The following is an 18,135-nucleotide window of genomic DNA, read 5'->3' on the forward strand; positions in this document are numbered from 1 at the left end:
TTTTATTTCTTTTTTTTTGTTGCAGCGTGCCCGTGGTTTCGATTCCCAGATTCATTTTATTCTGAACAACAACAGTTGGGGGAGGGGGGATGGGGAGGAGAACGACGCAGGACCATGACCAAGAGTTTTTGACAACAACTCTTGCTTGTGCGTTCGTTCTCCTCCCCCAGCCCCAGAGAATACGGCACGTGCCAGCCCACTGGGCTGGAGTGCGCAGTGCACTGCTGCGCAGCTTGTGGCCTCCTCCTTCAGAACAAGCCACTGAAGCCAGCAGCAGCAGGCAGCGCGTGCGGGTGCGGTAGCATTCCGAGGCTCAGACGACGGTGAGCTCAGAGGTGAGTGAGAATATCGTGCTGAAAGAGAGTCCTTTATTGCACACTAAAATGCTGCTGTTTTTTGTGCTTTGGGTTTGGGGAAAACACTATTCTCCGCTTACTGTCTCAACCTGGCTGTCCCTCCTGGGTGGTCCCACACGCCGCTTGTGTTATGGACCGGCTGGTGGATTTGCTGGGTGCTCTGAACAGTCACGGGGGTGAGCTGCCAAGAGCTCCCATGTCATGTGCAAGACCGTCGGCCAGTCCGGGCTTTAAAGACAGCAGTGCTTTTCAGGCCCTGGCATGTAGCCTATATTTTAACGTGGAGATCGACACTGCAAGCCCCAGAATGCAAAGCGTTGGTGGGCCAAACTGTCACACTTCACCTAAGGGTGAGAGCAAGGGGGAGGGGGGCAGGGTGTTACTTATTTTTCGTGACACCCTCCCGCAGTAGCCAAAGATTTTGTAAATCAAATGCTGTGTATCCGTGCATTTTCTTTTATCGGTTTATCGAGTGTAAACCGCTTCACCGTAGATCCAGTTGTGTATTTGCATAGATCGCATCTGTGGGCGCGTCTCATAAGAATGTACAGGCTTATTCTATAGATGTGCCCTAAGATATGTGTTTGACTGACAACAATAGATCGCTTTAATGGGCATGTTTATGAAGTTCTGTGTGTAAGCTGTATAAACCACTTCCTTTGCTTTGCTATGTTGACCAAGTTGTGTATTGCGCATACGGAAGCGCTCCAGTCCCTTATTGGACATATAACAATAGATTGCTTAAATGGTTGTGCTGAGGCTCGGTATTTTAAAGTTTATAGAGCGCCATTGTTTTTGTTGTTGCAAGTAGGTTGTGTACGTGAACGTGCACAGGGCCCGTCTGTGGATGATGATGTTCACGTGTTTTGCTAATGAAAGAAAATACTGTGCTTCTATATTGGCCTATTTAAGTCCTGGCCTGTAGTTGACGCATAGATCACTCTTATAGACGAATTTGAAAAATAGCGTGGCGCTTTCCGTACTCTTTGCCTTTAAGAATATAGACTAGTGTTGTACAATTCTGTGTTTGAAATAGACTTCTGTTCAGAGTGTTTCACAAATAGAGCATTTGAAAGGGGAGAGAGCGCTTTAGTTCTGTGGGTGTGTCTCACAATTTCTGCATTTCAAACATGATGGAGAATTTCTGTTACAACAGTCTGCATTTCACCGATTATAAAGCGCTTCCATAGACCTGCCCTTTTCACCCCTTATTTGATAGATGTCTCCTTACACTCTCTGTTGGATGAATTTAGAGCGGTTCTGTAGATGATGGCTGAATGCTTTACTGAACGATTATAGCTCACTTCTTCGATTCGGTCACAACGGTTTCGATGCTCATTAATGAGTCATTTTTACGGACCAGACCTGATTTACTGAGCATTTTTCAATGAGATGTAATTGAAAACGTGTTTGTATATCCGGCCCATATGTTCCCCCAACCCTTTCAAGACAAGTTGCTTGTGAGAGCTACCCCTCTTGCGTCACATCTTCGCATCGCAATGTGTGTGGACCATGGGCCGGACTGCTATAAAATGGGCGAAGTCCACACCTGCTGCACTGGCAGGCGAATGCGTCTCTCTCCATCTGCTGCTACGCCCCCCAGTGTCTCAGGTGATACCAGCTGCACCCACTCATTCCTCCTTGAAAGATTGTCAATTGGCCCCTCTCACAGTTGTTGCCTTTTCAATTCCAGTTTTACAGGCAAAAAAGTACATGTTGAATTGTTAGGTTTTCATTTTGTTTAATAAATGGTTGCTTAAAATCCTTTTCCTTTATTTTCTTACAAAATATATTATTCGAAACAAAAACAAAGTGAAATGTCCTTAATATAGCATCCTATTGGGGAAACAGATCACAGATGTATAATGTTTATTTTTATTAACAACTAGATAATCCATTTAAAGCTTAGAGGAGTATCTGTTGAATTAGATTTGAGATATGGAGGGGGCATGGGTGTCATGTCGCGGGGGGCGACATGGGTTTGGAGGGGGTGGGAGTAGGACATGGGTTTCGGGGGGCAACATCGGTTTCGGGGGGGCCCAAGGCTGTCTGTGCCCCAGGCCCCCAAAACTGTTAAAATGGCCCCGATTGGGGGCTGCCTGTATGGTACCACTGGCTGCACTGGTGGGGCTTGCTGGGCCTGTCTCACCCTTCTTCTCCTCCTGCGTCTCCTCTGTGGTGCCTGTTGTTGTTGCTGGTGTAGCAATGCAAGCATGTCCTCCAGCCCCAGTATTGCTACTACAAGTGGAATCATTTTGGTGTGGTAAGGGGTGTGGTGTGTGGGTGTGCTCCTTTTGTGCTGGGCCAGACCACATTGCCACCACCAGTGCTGATTGTGTGCACCTGTGGCAGTTGGGAACACTGCACATTGCTGTTTGCGGGTGGTTCGCGATGCCGGTATTGCCTGCATCCCGGTATACCTCATTACAGCCTTCATGATACCGGTATTTGCATGTCCGCCTGACTTGTGATGTCCTCCTGTTTGATTTACACAATACATAGCTGCACATATTCAATGGGCCTGCGACATGAGGAGACTCGAGAGAACAGACAATCAAATTACAATCATTTAAACCGTGATGTGTATTTCTCAATGAGCTCTGCTTTAGGTGGACATGGAACAGAGGCAATGTTGGGTGGCAATGCAGTTGTCCCCTGCACAGGTTCGTTCACAACTCCATGTATGTGCCTATCTAGGACATCAACAATAAGTCTCTCAATAAACTCATATTGCATATCCTCAAACACTGGTTTGATCACCCATTGTTTACTTCTTTTAGTGAAGGCCTTATTGTAGCGAAGCGTCCCTAAAGTTCCGGTCGTCCTACTTTGTTGACGGCCAACATTATGGTTATGTGCCAAGACCGCTAGAAGAGTCCGATTTATCATGCCCTCCATGCCAAAATGCAATCGTTTTGGCCTGTACTTTAGGCACATATTGTGGAACACCTCCAAATCTCCTGTGTGGCAGAATTCTGTGAGTCCCCTCAAATCTCTTGTTATAGTTTTATCAAATACAATCTTTTCAATGGCTTTGTGAGTGGGTGATGAAGGAATCAACCACTTCTTCTTCCGTGCCTCCTCTGTGGACAAATGGCCATGTTCACAATTGTGGAAATGTTGATTTGTGTTCCAGCGGTGAACGTTGATAGAGTGTAGCATTACTGACCGCCATTTTTCCAGTAGAATTTCCAACGACCCTCCACATGTTTTTGAGCTCCACCAAAGATGGTTGCTGATTGACTTGGACCACTGTGAAATACCTTGCATATCTTTTTTTTTACCTGCAGCCGACATTTTTTTATTGATTGTTTTTGCAAGATGCCAAACGTCAAATTGGTGATTTATATTTTTGTACTCTTCTCTCATTGTCTTGGCAATGGAAACGTGTCTGTCCGTGGCTATCAGGTCGATCACCATTCCCCGCGATTGTAGTTCTTGCAATGATGCTACAAAGCCAACTTTCTCCATGGCCACTGAGGATGTACTTTGTGACACCTGCACGACCACCGAACTCACAATTTTCTTACTTTCCATGTCCTGAAAGTGGTAGGTGCAGTACTTGGCTGAAAATCCTGGGCTGTCGCACTGTCCATCACCGGCTAGCCTGAACCGTTTGCCCGCGAATGTACTATCAATAGACATTTTTTCCATTCTCCAAGCTTCGCTAATGGCTGGAAATAGATAATCGGTTTGGTATATGTAGAACTGAGTTTTCGCAATGAAATGGATTCCCACAAACTGAAAGAAAGACTCTAACTTTTTAAAACTTGAACCACTAAAAAGTGCAGCCGCTGCACAAAGTAGATTGCCTGCTGGCAGTTGCCCCAGCATGGGTTGTGCAGACCATGAGAAAGGATGATATTTTGTACAGGTGGCATGTATTTTAAGGTTAGTGCCTCGAATTGCACGAGTCACATTAATCAATGGCTCCCCACATACTTCCCCACCAACCGAATGCCCACATTTCATCCGAATAATAATATCAATCAAACAACTATCGAATACAATGAATTTGGCCTCTTTCCTTATACTGTCACTCTGCATCCCAGCTGGTTCGGCCTGTAACGTTGAGGACATGTCACTCACATGAAAGGTTGAATCTCTGATATCGTCTTCCGCTATGTTCAGTGATATTGATGGTGTTTCATTGTCGTCCACTTCATTCTCTTCCATTGCAACATCTGTTCCTTCTCCGGCGATGGGTGAATAAAACAATTTCTTCAACTTTCTCGCGGTCTTAGTTTTTGCGGGTGTGGATTCTGTAAATTGATCTCCGACTGCATCCGAACTACCAGGAGGACATTCACTATCAATGGCTGGTGGTGGTATAGCTCCGTTGTCAATCACTTCATATTCTTCCCATTGGCACGATGCATCTCCAGTCTCAAGTCCCTGCCAAAAGGTTTGACAAGCAACATCTCTCGTTCGCTTCACTGTCTGTGTAGATCTAGTTCGTACACCCACTCGCAACTAGAGGACAGATTGGAAAAGGGATGTTCAGTTTAAACACAACTTACAGTATTGAACTATTAACAGTGAAAAACAACATAATATAGTGACCAGGACACTAACCTTCTTTTGCTTTCTTTTCTTTGAAACTTTCTTGCCTCGAACTTCAACATCAGGACGCTGTTGCTCCGACTCGTGTGTGCATGTCTCCACTTCCTCTTGCGCTGCAACGACTATATTTTCATGATAAGCACATCCATCACGCACTGACGCTCCATCGACTCCCTGAAACATAGAACTTTCATTAGTATGTATAATAATATTGAAAACACAAAATGTACTTGGGGACCAATACCCACGTACATCTCAATAGCAAAACACGAATGAACGCTTTGTGTAGAACATTCAAACGACAATTATTCACGCATAGTTGATCTAGTTAGATGGAACTGTCAAGATCCATACCTCGGGCTCCTCATAGACTTCCATTGATGATATTATTGAAGATGATGCTTCAGTAACTCCCTGTAACACAGTAATTGCATTAGTATGGTTTTCTATTTTGTTAAAAAGAACATAAACTTTGTGCAGGTGTCAACGGCTCATCTAAATAGACCTGCACAAATGATCAGTTGTCTAAAATAAATAATGGATATCTAAATATGATTCGATTTGCTTGATCGTATGAAGTTTCACCACCCAGAGATCTGCATCAACTACTAGGGGTGATGTTCTTGTAGAAGAAGCTCCGTCATCTCCCTGAAACATAGTACTTGCGTTAATAAAGAAGGAAGTATAGCGGATGTAATCACGTCATATGATTTCGCTTGATCGAACTGTCAGTATCCATACCTCGAAATGCATAAGAACATCAAGGGACGATGTAACTGCGGTGCACACTTCTGCAAGCTGTTGCACCGACCCGTAACTGCATGCTCCCCCTTCTTCTTGGACTAATGCTCCATCGACTCCCTGAAACATAGGACTTTCATTAGTAATGAACACAATATTGAAAAAAGAAGACACATAGGAGGGCAACGACAGAAGGACATATCAATGGCTAAAAACGAAAGAAACATTGTGTGTAACAATCACGCTACAAGAATGCAAGATCTGATGATCTCCATCGATGGAACTGTCCGGAAACGTACCTCGAGCATCTGAGTGACATCAACGGTTGTCGTCAATACGTTGGACTCCTCAGCATCTCCCTGAAAGACAGTACTTGCATTATTTTGGATAACAATAATTATAACTGAAAACAAAGACTAGAGGACGAGTACAAGGGTGTACCATTAGGTAAAATAATTACACGATAAATTAAAACTATTGATTTACATGCCAAAAACAAGTCAGTGGCAGAATAGCCAAGTAAGATTACCCGATAGGCGCTTGAAGTGGCTGATGACTGAAATAACGACACGGATGGAGAATCTTCCGCCTTCATATTGAGTGGATACATAAATGGGGAAATTATTGTTAGCTAATGCTACACACTACCGCAAGGCCGAGAGATAAATACGTAAACTTGACTCACCAGTGGAGGGATGTGGACGAATAGAGTGGGAATAGCGGTTGAGAGCAATTTTCGCCTCGCTCGTGGTGTGTTCTTCTTTATTAGCAATGATGTGGAGTACATGTCAGAGGTAAAGTGCCTGCTGCAGATGCGGTATCGATCACCCCTCTTGTCCGCAAAGACTTCTAGGACTCTACTTTCAAGCTCAGACGGTGGATATCCGCAATATCGGACCCATTCTCTTATCTGATCTATTGTCTTAGGGAAAACATGCATTATAGTACCTTCAGATTTATTATGGGTCTTCGAAGGGCAACTGCCAATGGAACAGGCAGGCATTGTGGAAAGTTCTGAAAAGTAAAGATCAACAATTCTCTATGAATACCAATGTGTTAAAAAATTAAATGACACATAAAAGGTTCAATGCAAGGTTCGTTTTGGTTCTTGGAACTATACACGTTATTCACATGCGGATAAGTATTTGAATAACTTTAAAAAAATAGAAAAATAATTTGACTAAACTCAGAACATGTGACTAGTTCCTTGCATGTACTGTCTTGAACGAAAAGAAATTGGACGCAAAATGATTATGGTACATGGCCTTACCTTGACGAACAAACAGAAGCAGGGATCAGAGTAGTTTCTTGTCGTAGAACAGGGAGCAGTTCACAGGTTGCAAAGTGACGAGTTTCCTCGAAGTGGTCACGGAAGTTCACAGAGACGAAGAGCAGATAACCAGCACCTTCACGGGTTGACTAGCAAAGCGCAAAGAAGTTCACATTAGAAATATGAAGTGGGTTATAAAGAATTCGAAACAGGGGTCTGTTTGTGAATGAATGACGTGTATATGTCGTGGCATTATGCGGTTTGCAGGGGGCCGTCCAGCGTGAGGGGGGATGCTTGGCAGGAGACACAGGGTCTGGAGGTAGACATGGGAACAACAACCCATGCTCTATAGACCACTTTGAAGTGTACATGGTCTTTGGCACCTCTTGGCCTTTATCGCTCCCTGACGGCTCCACTTGGCAGCACAAGTACCCCGGTGCGAACTGCCTTTGATAGGGCGGGGGGGGGGGGGTGGATTAGGGCGGTGGTCGTGCAGACAAGACACAGGAAGACTCGTGAATGGAGACACACTTATGTGGATTGCAGGGGGCCGTCCAGCGTGAGGGGGGATGCTTGGCAGAAGACACGGGGTCTGGAGGTAGACATGGGAACAACAACCCAGGCTCTATAGACCACTTTGAAGTGTACATGGTCTTTGGCACCTCTTGGCCTTTATCGCTCCCTGACAGCTCCACTTGCCAGCGCAAGTACCCCGGTGCGAACTGCCTTTGATAGGGCGGGGGGGGGGGGGTGGATTAGGGCGGTGGTCGTGCAGACAAGACACAGGAAGACTCGTGAATGGAGACACACTTATGTGGATTGCAGGGGGCCGTCCATCGTGAGGGGGGATGCTTGGCAGGAGACACGGGGTCTGGAGGTAGACATGGGAACAACAACCCATGCTCTATAGACCACTTTGAAGTGTACATGGTCTTTGGCACCTCTTGGCCTTTATCGCTCCCTGACAGCTCCACTTGCCAGCGCAAGTACCCCGGTGCGAACTGCCTTTGATAGGGCGGGGGGGTGGATTGGGGCGGTGGTCGTGCAGACAAGACTCGTTTGCCGCAGGGCCTCACCAAGGAGAGGCCATCTAACTGCTTGTAAGAGGCAGGCTGCAGGATCTAGTACATGGAAGGCAGGGGGGTGAGTTTATAAATACCTCACCCTCCCAGGAGAATATATGGGTGCAGTTCACCCTGGAGACCCTGGATGCCTAGGCAGTTAGTCAGCATCAGGCTGGCCTGTGGTGGCAAGGCGGCACGGGCCAGAGGGGGTCATCTCTGTACCCGGTGCCCAAAAGGATTTATTATGATCAACCATATTGATTATTTACCTATAACCATGTTTTGTATCAATAAAATCCAACGGCCTTTTATTGCCAACGATTGAACAAAGTGGTGTGGTAAGTATTTTTGGGGGAGGAGGCAAGGCCGGGAGGCTTGATGCCAACCCGCAAAATAACATATGTATGTCTGCTGCATATGGGTTCAACGGTTATGTGGATTGAAGGTGGGCGGCCAGCGTGAGGGAGGATGCTGGCCGGAGACATGTGGTGTGACAAGACAAGGCACAGGAAGACTATTCAATGGAGACACACTAGATTCATTTAAAAAATCAAAACAACCATTGTTAAAATATATGTTGGGTTTTATTTTAGATCTTAATTTCAATTGAACATAAATAATAAACATTACACATTGTAAAGTTCCGGTTGTAGCACATCTAGGGAAAATCCGCGGTATTGTCCACTGTCGCTGGGGAAATGTTGTCTAATGGCAAGTACCGCACAGGCAGGTATTACTCTCCGAACGCGGTGTCCGAGCCTCCCGTGAAGCCACCAAGTGAAGCAACGATAGGCCACCAGCCTGTACCACCTGTGAAAATGAAAGATGCAAACTGTATTAAAATGACAAATCTTTCTTATCACTGTCGATTCAGGTAAAAAAATGTCATTCTGCTTTGAAAAAAATTCTATCTAGAAAATGCACAATATGGAACCAATTTACATGCGTTCGAATGATATGTAGATGTAATTTTATATGTGGGAGACGACCATGAAATAGTAGTGGCATCACTGACATCACAACCAGAGTATACTTACTCGTTACTCGGATTACGCGGACGAACAGTGCCACGAAGTTCGTGCATAAGCACCATCATCATCCTCAACACGGTCCGTGAGAGGCAGGCTTCCCTGAACTCTGGCAGCTCGGTGATGCATTGCGGACTTGGCTCGCCTTCCGAAATGTAGGCCAAGCACCCGGAATTTTCACGGCAGCAGCAGTTCTCCTCCTCAGTTGGCATTAGCTCGCACCGATTGCACGTGCACCAGGTGGAGACGCCGTCCATGCGACATGGTCCAGGCTCTTCATCCGTTGACTGGTCCTCCCAACTGCCGTCCGAATCCCCATCGTTTTCGCGTGCTTGCCTTTCCAGTAGTTCTTCCTCGGTGTACTCGGGCTCGTACATATACGGCATTATTGTAGCCATTGTGTGGTAAAGAAAGTTAAATAATTTACAGAGATGGTACAGGTGTTCACAAGGCCTAGAAGCGGCGAATGTAGCTGACCAGAGCACAGAAACGAGTCACAGAATACTCAAAGTAACACAGAGAGAGGAATGGAATAGAAAATCTGCTGCTGTGTGTTGTGAAACGGTGTGTTTATACTTATTGAGGAAAGAGGCGTCCTGCCATTTCCATGGCGACACTTCATTAGCTGAGGCGCAGCGATTGTCGACACGAAACGTGCTTTGGCGTTGGGAAATGGGCGGTATGCGTCTGCTGATGTCAGGCTCAGGGGCGGGGGATTTGATTTAGTGCCGCAAAAGCAGGTGAGCCAGGTCGATGGGGGGAAATGATAGGATTATCAGAAAATGGCGGCTGATTTCGAGTGCGTTAATGGACGAAAAGTCGGGTAAGGTCCATAGGAAAGTTTTCTACGATCTACCGAGTTATGCTTAAAAACACATGGCCGAACCGTAGGGACAATAAAAAAAAAGTCCCGGAACTATCCTTTAAAGTATTTGATAGCCAAACGTGTGCATATGCTTAATATTTGCAAAAGCTTTATTGTTGTGGTGACTTTTGTTTAAAAAAAATAGCAAAATTAAATGTAAAAAAAGGAAACGTTTACCAAACCTTTAAGGTACTTAGTGATTCAGTCATACAACTCTCAGAGACACATATACAGCTCTCTGGTCATTCGTATCATCTCAAAATGCTCTTTAATATGCAAAACAGCCAAAACCTCATTGGTATTATTGGTGCCACGTCACATTATCTTTGGAGTTCTTTCTAAACAATGCACAGAAACACTGGGCCTGATCACGACTTTGGCGGTATTAGCCCTACCGCCGAACTCCCCGGCGCTAATAGCGCCGGATCACGAGTTCGGCGGTAATGTAATTCCTCATTACCCATTGAGCCCACTCGGGAATGCCCCATTCCCCATTGGGCTCAATGGAGAAAATACACGCTCTTACCGCCGGCAGATTTCCCGCCGGCGGTAATAGCGCGAATTTTCGGCGGATTTCCCCCCAGCCAAGAGCTGAGGCGAAATCCGCCGAAGTCCTGATTTGGCGGACCCTTAAATCCGCTGGTAATAGTGCGACCGCCGGATTTAAGGGTTACCGCCAAAGTCGTGATGAGGCCCACTGTGTTAAGCAATCGCTTTTATATTCAAATACACAACATGCAAGGTTACAAATTATATATTATTTTTACAATATTAAACACATGCCTATGCTTAAGTCAAGCACAGAGTACCCACAGGTGGCACTGAAATTATGTTCAGCAGCAAGCACTCATTTCTCTCCCCAACCCCACATTTCAGAGGTCTGTGGCCACCCAAAAGGTCAAGTGTAAAATAGATCATAGAGAAGTTAAAATGCCGAAGAGTAAATCTGAATGCACAAGTGCATTAAGAAACCTGTGAACTGATACCCAAAGCCATAGAATGGTGAGAACCAAAGGTACACACTGTTGCACAGCTGTAAAGGTATCCTGTAAAGATATCCATTCAGACATCTTTACAGAAGCTGCTCACTGTCAAGTAGGAAAATGGCATCCCTGGTGGGTTTATCATGTGTCTTTGATGAGGAGAACCCGCTGCAAAGTATGTCACACAATGGATAACTGTGATGCATATAAGTCATCTTTACATTAAATATATTGTACAGTCCAACCAACTCTGCAGAGTTAACAAACATTTTGAATTACCTTAAATCAGGGACGTCATTTAGGGGTCGCCATGGGTCGCAACTGCAACCCCTGTGGTCTCCCTTGCTACCTCTGTGGTCACCCTTGCTACCCCTAAAAAAAAAAAGATATATATATATATATATATGTGTATTTTTTTGTAATGCAAGGTCCTGGGCTGTGCTGACCACAAAAGTGATGGGAGGAAGGTTTCGAATGAATCTAAACCACTGGCAATTGCTCTGGGCCAACCTTCCACACCACCGTTTTTTAGCCCGTCTGCGCCATTGCAAAAGGGGACCAGCCATGTGCAAATCAGTCAGCAGCTGCCGCCACCGAAGGTAGCAGCCCAGCCCGAACTGCTAGGCCAGGTCCCCTCTGCACAGAAAACCAAGCAACCCCAGACATGTTTCGGCCTTGTTGGACCTCCTCAGTGAGGTGCAGCCTGGTTCCCTGTGGCGCAGCGAGCAAGGGACCCACGTCTGGGCATACCCTCTCTCACAAGGAGAAACAAACTGACCACAAAAGTGATGGGAGGAAGGTTTCGAATGAATCTAAACCACTGGCAATTGCTCTGGGCCAACCTTCCACACCACCGTTTTTTAGCCCGTCTGCGCCATTGCAAAAGGGGACCAGCCATGTGCAAATCAGTCAGCAGCTGCCGCCACCGAAGGTAGCAGCCCAGCCCGAACTGCTAGGCCAGGTCCCCTCTGCACAGAAAACCAAGCAACCCCAGACATGTTTCGGCCTTGTTGGACCTCCTCAGTGAGGTGCAGCCTGGTTCCCTGTGGCGCAGCGAGCAAGGGACCCACGTCTGGGCATACCCTCTCTCACAAGGAGAAACAAACTGACCACAAAAGTGATGGGAGGAAGGTTTCGAATGAATCTAAACCACTGGCAATTGCTCTGGGCCAACCTTCCACACCACCGTTTTTTAGCCCGTCTGCGCCATTGCAAAAGGGGACCAGCCATGTGCAAATCAGTCAGCAGCTGCCGCCACCGAAGGTAGCAGCCCAGCCCGAACTGCTAGGCCAGGTCCCCTCTGCACAGAAAACCAAGCAACCCCAGACATGTTTCGGCCTTGTTGGACCTCCTCAGTGAGGTGCAGCCTGGTTCCCTGTGGCGCAGCGAGCAAGGGACCCACGTCTGGGCATACCCTCTCTCACAAGGAGAAACAAACTGACCACAAAAGTGATGGGAGGAAGGTTTCGAATGAATCTAAACCACTGGCAATTGCTCTGGGCCAACCTTCCACACCACCGTTTTTTAGCCCGTCTGCGCCATTGCAAAAGGGGACCAGCCATGTGCAAATCAGTCAGCAGCTGCCGCCACCGAAGGTAGCAGCCCAGCCCGAACTGCTAGGCCAGGTCCCCTCTGCACAGAAAACCAAGCAACCCCAGACATGTTTCGGCCTTGTTGGACCTCCTCAGTGAGGTGCAGCCTGGTTCCCTGTGGCGCAGCGAGCAAGGGACCCACGTCTGGGCATACCCTCTCTCACAAGGAGAAACAAACTGACCACAAAAGTGATGGGAGGAAGGTTTCGAATGAATCTAAACCACTGGCAATTGCTCTGGGCCAACCTTCCACACCACCGTTTTTTAGCCCGTCTGCGCCATTGCAAAAGGGGACCAGCCATGTGCAAATCAGTCAGCAGCTGCCGCCACCGAAGGTAGCAGCCCAGCCCGAACATGTTGGGTGATATTGTATGTATATTTGTTCTATATAAAGCGCGTAAGCGCTATATAATAACACATCATTATCATTTGGCCATGGATGTCTGCTTACATTCACAGTAATTTGGTAATATGGGCCTATGCACACTCATCTTAACTATACATGTCAATCCATTCTTGTATGAAATGTATATCACATTATAGTGATATCGTAACCATATTTTTCGTAGTGTACTTAGGAACAATGTTATGTGATGCCACTCCCTGTTTTGTCACGGGTGAAAGGTCGTGTTTCATCGCTTTCCGTGATATCACTTTGGGGTGGGCTCAAATGACATCACTTTCTGTGATGTCATCAGAGGTCAAGGGTTGTGTGATGTCCTGCTACCCCTGGCATTTTGGGGAAATGACGTCCCTGCCTTAAACCCAAGCTAGCAAGACCCATAGCCTAAACCACACCCACAAAGGTAATATTGTGCTGTAACGCCATATCCATTGCTCACTTTTACTTTTGGAGTGTTGGATATTTTGAACAATTGCACAAACAGCAATGATGTAAACATATCTACCACTTCATTTGTTATCAAAGGTGCCTGCATTGTGCTGCTACGAGGAATGCTGTTGCTTCCCACACATGAATGTTCAGGGTCACTCTTATCCATTACTGCACTGTGAGAATGCACAGCCAAAGATTCCAAGAACTTTCTTAAACTGTCTTTAGTCTACTGCGGTGTTTATGCCCAGGCAGAGTTTACACATTTCCCTTGTCATTTTACCATATTTTAATGGCACTCCAGCCCAAGGGATTAGAGGTACATTGTCTGCACTGCAGCAGGTAACTTGCCTTATTTCCATTTTGCCCCCTGCTAACACCAGAGCTGTAACCATGAAAAAGTGCTTGAGTTGTTTTTATTCAACATATTTATAAGATCTGCCTGTTCCACTTGCATATATTTCATATGTAAACTTTACCTTTTGCCAAAACCGGATGCAGACATTTACTTATGTTGCATTAATGTTACAGACCAGTCTAGGTGCTTCTCATAGAGGGACAGCAGGCAATTTGTGAGAGAAACCAGATATTACGATTAAGGGGAAACCGCCTCATTTAAAAACAATGGGAAAATAATTGACGGTCAAGGTCAAAATGTCACAAGCAAACAATCCACCTTCAAAATCATCTCCGTATTTATCTCCCACTGCGCCCTAATCACTTTCCCCTCTACCGCATGCAATACGGGAATTTCAAAAGCACACCTTTAGATTAAATGAGACTTAGGTATTAAAATATAGTACATTCAAGATGTAGCACTATTAATGCGTCGCCCTGCCTGTACACAATAATAACCTTCACGTGTCTGCCTTCTCCTAAAAGGGATGCATTGCTTTGCCAACGGCATGTGAATCAGGCCCACCGTAAATGTTGACCTCAAATGCGTCACTAGTGACGCACAGTATGTATTTCTTTATACCTGCCACACGCCTCAACGTAGCTTCAAAGGGCTGAGTGTAGCCTATAGTAGCACGTATAATATGCATATAGGGTTGGAGTCCAATGGGAAGCGCTATAGAAAACCGTGATTATTGCTGTTCTTAATTACATACCTTATTTAGGCAATGTTACATCAGCACTTGAAATGGAGGAGTTTTTATTTCGTTTTTCATTTTCTGAAGACATCACAACCTTTCAGTAGCATTTTTGGAAGCTTAGCATTCAAGTAATCGCCTTGCAAAACAAATAGCCATAAGAAAATTGCCAAATCGCGCACATTCACATTTCTATCCAAAACGAACAATTAAAACATTGTTGGTGTTAAAACGCAGATGTTGTAACGCAAGACGTTACAGCCCATGTTATGCTTCTGCTGCATGGCTGTGCACGACTCGCCCATGAGAGTGTAGCGGAACTCTGAGGAAAAGATTGGCTTCAGAGCAAAACACCCAACTCCTAATGGGACATTCCCAGCCATTCAAGTTTACAATGTGTGACGTCTACTAAAAGTACATATTTTATTTCGAATAACTACAAAAATATAATGGCACATGTACCTCTTACCTCCAAAAAGAAATCCCTTGGATACAGTTTCAACCGGAACTCTGCCCCTCTGCAGCCCCTCGCCCCGCACGCAGGAAGTGCAGCTGCTATTCCCGTAGAGCAGGCAGGGCCATCTAAAGTTAAGCTGCTTCTGTTTGGGGAAAGCGCGTTTGAGCTTTGAAAGGAGGGGCAGACTGGAGACTGCCTAGGCAAATACGAGAGAATACTAATTTATTGAATGCTGCATTAAGCTGGCGACAGGTTAACTTTATGCTAGTGAGGTGTAAGAGCGACCCACCTCGTGCCTTTGTAGTTTCATTTTAAAGAAGATATTACACTAATAGTATTTTTTGCTCTTTAATAGGACTTTATGCCACATTACTACCGCTTCCAAATGCTAAGATTTCAGGCATTACTATAACCCAATTTAATGGTGCCCTTATGCATCGTTGAAGTATGAAAGGCCGAGTCAGCCCTGCTCAAGGAATTTCTAACTCTTGAAGTGTAACCGGACCCTGTGTAACACTTAACTGTTGAGCTACCCAACGGAATGGTTAGAGGATATACCTCTCTGCCAAGTTTCCCAGTTCCACAGTGACACCTCGAGCCAGTCCCGATTTCTGCTTCTAACTGCATGCTGGAACTTGTAGTTTTCTTTTCCCGCATTGCAAGGGTGGGCCTACAAGTCACAGCATGCATGCGGAAAAAAAAACAGGAATGGCTCAAGGATTCCGCATGGAACAGGGAAACCTGGCAGCTATGGATATATATTGCACCAGCGAAAGACAACTTTTGTACTACACCTGCAAATTAGCCCAGGACATTTTTATAGGATACTTTAGCCTGAAGAAAATGTGCATTCATCAGACTGTGCACATGCGAGTTCAAAATTGTCCCTGCAACAACTCCAAAGTGCCTGTCAACAAGCCAACGCAATAATAATAATTGTGCTCTAAATAGGTCATCAGGTGCCAAAGCAATTTGGGACTGTCTTACATACATTCGGGGGACTCGTGCAAGTTAAGATTGTTATTTTATTTTAAATTGTACTTTTGTGCTATAATGCTTCAATGCACAAATATTCAAGTTAGCACAACAAACATTGCACGGTTCTATGTTCTTTCATCGCCAGACATTATAACAAATGACTTTTAAACGTGTACAAAATAACGAAAAAGGTCATCAAATTATTATTCTTTTTGGGGGGGGGGTTCCCCCCTAAACCCTCACTCCGCCACCTATGTTTTTACTACTCACGACCCCCCCCCCCCAACTACTTATCTGTCCTCCCCACCCCCAAAAGTTTTGATTACCTTTTTCGTAATTTCGTACTCGTTTAAAAGGCAGACGTAGAAATTACTGCCGATGAAACAATGCATCTGTTGACTAGTGTTTGTGTTCGTCATGTTGAGTGCACATTTGCTTTGTGTCTAATGCATGCACATGTATTGTTATAACGTTGGATTGGTTTTATTGGACTTCATTTTCCAAAGCAGGGATAGTTGGTGCCATGCTATCTTAGTTGTTTTAACTACGCCTGTTTTAGAAGACAGGTGGTTGTGTGGAATCCCAGAGACTTGGCACAGAGTCAGCTGCAAGCGTAAGCCATTGACGTTCTTGGTGGACAACCAGGTCTGGATGAGTGTTTGTTTGGTGCATCTGTAAGAAGTGGTAATTCTGGGTTCCATGTGATTTCATCGCCTGCTTTTACATCGGCAGGCTTTTAAACGTGCACATTCCATCGAATGTGCTCATCGTTTTTTTTTGTTTTTTTGGGGGGGTCCCCTCCCTTGTTTTTTTGGGGGGGTCCCCTCCCAAACCCCCCACCCACACTTATTTTTTACTATTGCCCGTCCGCCCAAATCCTTATTTGCCCTTTGCCACCCCCCCCTAAAAAATTCGATGAGCACATACGATGTAATGTGTGCACGTTTAAAAGCCTGGTGTGTAACAGCAGGCGATGAAACAACGTCGTACCCTAATTCTGTCTTGGTGGGGTTCAGTTTGCATGAATTCACTTTTTCTGGGGTTCAGTTTGATTTAGGTGCAGGACATCCGGGTCTGGACCTAATAACTGCGTTTTAGGGTTTAAAATGGTAAAATGGCCCAGGGGAGGAGTCTTGCTGTGGGTACTGCCAGGCTACCCCAGCTGCCCCTGGACTTGCCTCCTGGAGGTTCAGCTCCCTCTGCACAGTGCAGTCTCCTCTGGACTCACAGGGCCAGTATCAGTGCAGCTTTATCTTCCTCCAGGTCTCCCAGAGTCTCTACAGCTCTTCTGATCTCCCTGCACCCCCAGCTCACTCCAAGTGTGCTCTCCTGCTCTGCCTTTTATACTTCCTGGGAGTAGTGATTGGATCTAGGTGTGAGATGTTTGTAGGGAATGCCTGACCCTGCCTGTCCTCGTTAGCGGGCCACCATGGTGGTCGTCCATAGGAGTTAATGGCACAGGGATTCCTATGGGTAATCCTTATTCTCCCAATCTCTCTCCTCCTCGTCCCAGTGGTTTTAGGGAAAAACAGTGTGGATGAATGATGGGACTTGTAGTTTTTCTGAAGAATACTGGAGAACTCATGTGGACCTTTGTCAGGGTGAAGGGGTACCTGTAGTGTTGGGTACAAATGGGTCGTTGTAGGGCACGGGCTGACATATGTACTTTCCTTCTCCCAGTTGTTATATGCTTTGCTTCCCGTTTGGTATCTGTTAGGATTGGCCGGGGGGCGGTAATGTTATGGGTTCTGAAATGGTGTATGGTAACAGAGGGAATGTCGGGTATGGAGGTGTTAATCCATTGTCGCTCACGGTGAGTTGTGCGTGCGAAAGTGTCCATGTCTGAAATGGGGGCGGGGTTGGGTTTCTAGTTGCCCTACTGGGTAGGATGAGGAAAAGGTGTCATACGGTAGGGTGTACCGCGTCTCACCATCAGATGCCCCTATCCTTCTTCCCCAGGACCCCTCACTCAGGTGATCCTCCAACACTCGTCCACCCCCAGGTTCTGGATCCAAGGCCGATGGCCGTGCCCTGGCCACCTGAGAAAGGGATTTCCAGGGTTCAGACAGTGAGACACCCTCAGGTTTCTCAAAACACTGTAAGAAGTCCTGGTGAGAGAAGCACACCTGGCAAGAGAATATACCAGAGGGTCTGCAAAACCTACAAGGTTTCCTGGTAGGGGAGTATACCAGGAAACCCTCCTGAAGAAAGTATCATTTGAAAGAGACATTTCTACTATTTTTTAAGAATCATTTTTTTGAAGAGACACTTTTTGTTATCCTCAGGAAAGTGTTGTGTGAGAGAGACATGTA

General features: G+C 45.8%; 1 long non-coding RNA gene across 3 annotated transcripts in view; it reads left to right on the plus strand.

Annotated features, from left to right (window-relative positions):
• The first annotated feature begins 232 nt into the window (after positions 1-232).
• Positions 233-18,135, plus strand: part of LOC138513591 (uncharacterized) — a 260,338-nt gene continuing 242,435 nt past the window's right edge. For 2 of the 3 annotated variants that reach the window (XR_011281778.1, XR_011281776.1), the window contains exon 1: positions 258-335. This is a non-coding gene — a long non-coding RNA (uncharacterized lncRNA). Of the gene's footprint in view, positions 336-18,135 lie in introns of all 3 variants that reach the window. The other variant, XR_011281777.1, reaches the window with a different exon arrangement.

This window comes from Ambystoma mexicanum, chromosome 12 (genome assembly GCF_040938575.1).
Source record: "Ambystoma mexicanum isolate Mex_15411 chromosome 12, UKY_AmexF1_1, whole genome shotgun sequence".
NCBI classification, from domain to species: domain Eukaryota; kingdom Metazoa; phylum Chordata; class Amphibia; order Caudata; family Ambystomatidae; genus Ambystoma; species Ambystoma mexicanum.